Source organism: Papilio polytes, unplaced genomic scaffold (genome assembly GCF_000836215.1).
Source record: "Papilio polytes unplaced genomic scaffold, Ppol_1.0 DF823731.1, whole genome shotgun sequence".
Classification (NCBI taxonomy): domain Eukaryota; kingdom Metazoa; phylum Arthropoda; class Insecta; order Lepidoptera; family Papilionidae; genus Papilio; species Papilio polytes.
The window spans coordinates 4,893,294-4,896,290 of NW_013525473.1; positions in this window are offsets into that span (position 1 = coordinate 4,893,294).

The window sequence follows — 2,997 nt, forward strand, 5'->3', positions numbered from 1 at the left end:
TATAATATTTATTCACGGCATTATTAAGCAGCGCGTTGACCTAACACTTCGTGGAAACAACAAAAAGCATGATAAATCTACATGTAATCGATCAATCGCCCACATCACAGATATTTGTGGGAGTTGAAATACTTTGAACCTTCGATGCTAAAGGTTTTCCTATTGAATGAATGAAATGCTGCTTTTTCAACATACTTGTAGTCTAGTATAACGGATTTAAATGGCAGTTTAAGGATTTTTACATTAAGGTCCATATATATGTACTGTACTGTACATCAAAACATCAGAACATCAAAAAATGTGTTCAAAGAATTGTCCAAGTAATACTAAGATGAAGTGTCAACAGGGCTATTATAAATATCAACGAAATGATAAATCTTCAGACAGAGTAAACAATAAAATTTGATAATCTTATCATAAAAGATACAAGAACCTATGACGTTGGCACACAAAAATTTAATATGGTCAAAAAGAATTTGGTCAACCACAGACTTGCTTAAAAATATAATAAATAAAAAACCTGTATTCAAAATTGCTTCGTTTATTCACTAGAGGGCTTCAAAGTTACATTAAAAATCACTCTTGTAAACGCTTGACTGCATCTTTACTATCCAAAAGTTTAACATAAAAGTAGGCCAAAATATTGAAGCAGATACTTGTAGTAATTTTTTAGTATTTACGTAGTATCCACTATAATATATACTAGGTCTGGTACAAATTGCGTTAGTAAATTTTACATAGATAGTGTCATTTGGCGTCCTCATTTCGCGTTTCGCGCGCTTGGTGCGGTGCGGTGTCGTGGCGCGCTGCACGTTGCGCAAGCCGCGCGAGGTCGCCGCCTGCCCTCATTCGCGCGCTCTCCGCACAAATGTCAGGATCAAGGTCGCAAAATATCGAATGAATTTATTCCCTAATATCGATTACATTATACCCTTATATGTAATTCAGGTTATAAATATGTCGTTTGTAAAAGTTGATAAAGTGATTATTATTTTTATGAGTATTCTTGGGAAAATCATTTAAAAATAAAAGGAGGTCATGAATAAAAAAACAGCAGCATTGTATTTTTTTTATTTTATTGATCGCATTTATTATTTGCCGAGAAGGGAAGCTGGAGTTCTAATATAAAAAGCTGCAAAAGAACAAAAAATATGGCACAACATTGTATTGGAAACATGGTATAGTTTTGTTCAGTCTGTATACATCTACTATTACACTAAAATCTTTACTTTTGACAATATTAGGTAGGTAGGTAACTTTTGACAAAATGGACGGCGTAAAATACATAAAAAAATCAAACACTCGATTTCATCACTAATTTAATTTTATTTATTTAATCAATTAATTTAATTTCAATGACGTGTCAATTAAAATTTATAACTTTTCGTATCAATAATTGTTCGTTTTAAATCGATAATCGTTTTATTCGAGTTTAAATAAACCAAACAATAAATATGAATTCGCAAGAATTGCCACACAATAACACGTACACACAGACAATCAGCACGCTATTTCAAGTCCACTCGAAATCATCGTTTACATACAATTTCTTATCGAAATAGATGAAACTAAATTCGAGTTCCTAGCAAATAATTAAATCTGATTCATTCATATATCGTATTTGGCTGTGAAGGTACAGTAAGATTTGCTGGCGGTTCCATCTCTAAAGCGAGTCTTTATAGACGTTTTATACGCATTGAAAATAATAGCTGATAAATATTGTTACAATAGCTTACGAATCTAATTAATGAATTGTTGTTAAAATGTATTGTTTTATTTAACTGGAATACCGTGAACGAAGCTGACTGTACCTATAAAGTTATCAAGTAAGGGAAAAATCACCAGATATTTTATAAAGAAAATTAACATCAATAAAATCAGCCTTTACAATTACTTGTGACTTAATATTGTTAAGTAGTGTGAAATGATTTTCTGTATTTGGCTCTTATTGGGCAGAAATATTGTCTATACGTATGTTAGAAAACGATAATTTTAGCATAACTAGGTCGAGATAATGATGGACTAATAACCAATTAGTTCAAATTATCAACAACTAGTATGTAGGTTATATGTGCATTTTTAAACATTAATATCAACCGAAAAAGAAAGTATAATTTTGTATACAAAAGTAAAAATCCAAACCTACATAGTCCTTAGTAATATTTCATTAAAATATAGATCTAATACCATGTTAGTAACACTTTCAGTACCACTACGATTTTACGTATAAAAGGGAAAGCCAGTTGTGTCGGTGGCACTCAATGTGTTAAAAAGGTCGACTTATCAGAATTCTTCCGTAAACCGAGACTAATTTTTTTCTGTCAGTTTAGTGATCAATCTTTCGTTACTTACATGAGCAATTAGTGGTTTCATAAACTAAAATTAAGATGGATACTAAAATGTTATAAAAAATCGCATTTCACAACGTTGCTTGTCATCCTTTATCAATCGAATCAAAATTGTATTCTGTAATGATGTTGTGGTCGTTTATTATCTTTTGCCGATTCAGCTGATCTTCTGCGTGCAGCGGCGTACACTGCTAGCTTGGAGGGAGATGGCAGGCTGGAGTCCCGCGGGCGTACTAGGGACTCGCGGGACTCCGCTGCGGGAAGCGACGCCGACGTTGGGACGGAGGGCAGCTTGCGAACCGTGTCGTATGGTAGGGGGGAGCTACGTGATGCAGTTGACGCTATCGAACCTGACCCATCCGAATCCTAGAAGAGTCAACAATTAAAATAATTTCTTCTCTATAAGCTATATTATGCAATATTCAAAAAATCATGCTATCTAATATGTCTACGTAGTGTAAAAAGTAATCAAACACGAGAGAGAATCGTCACTTTCACTAGGTCGGTGTAGCGGGGCGCAACGAGATATGATGCATGCATATGTCAAGGACGCGGCCCACATGTGGCCTGCGCTGCGCCCACGTGAGGAAATATTATACGCTCGTGTATTCATTTCCATATGAAGTTAATTTCTAAGAAAGTGACATAC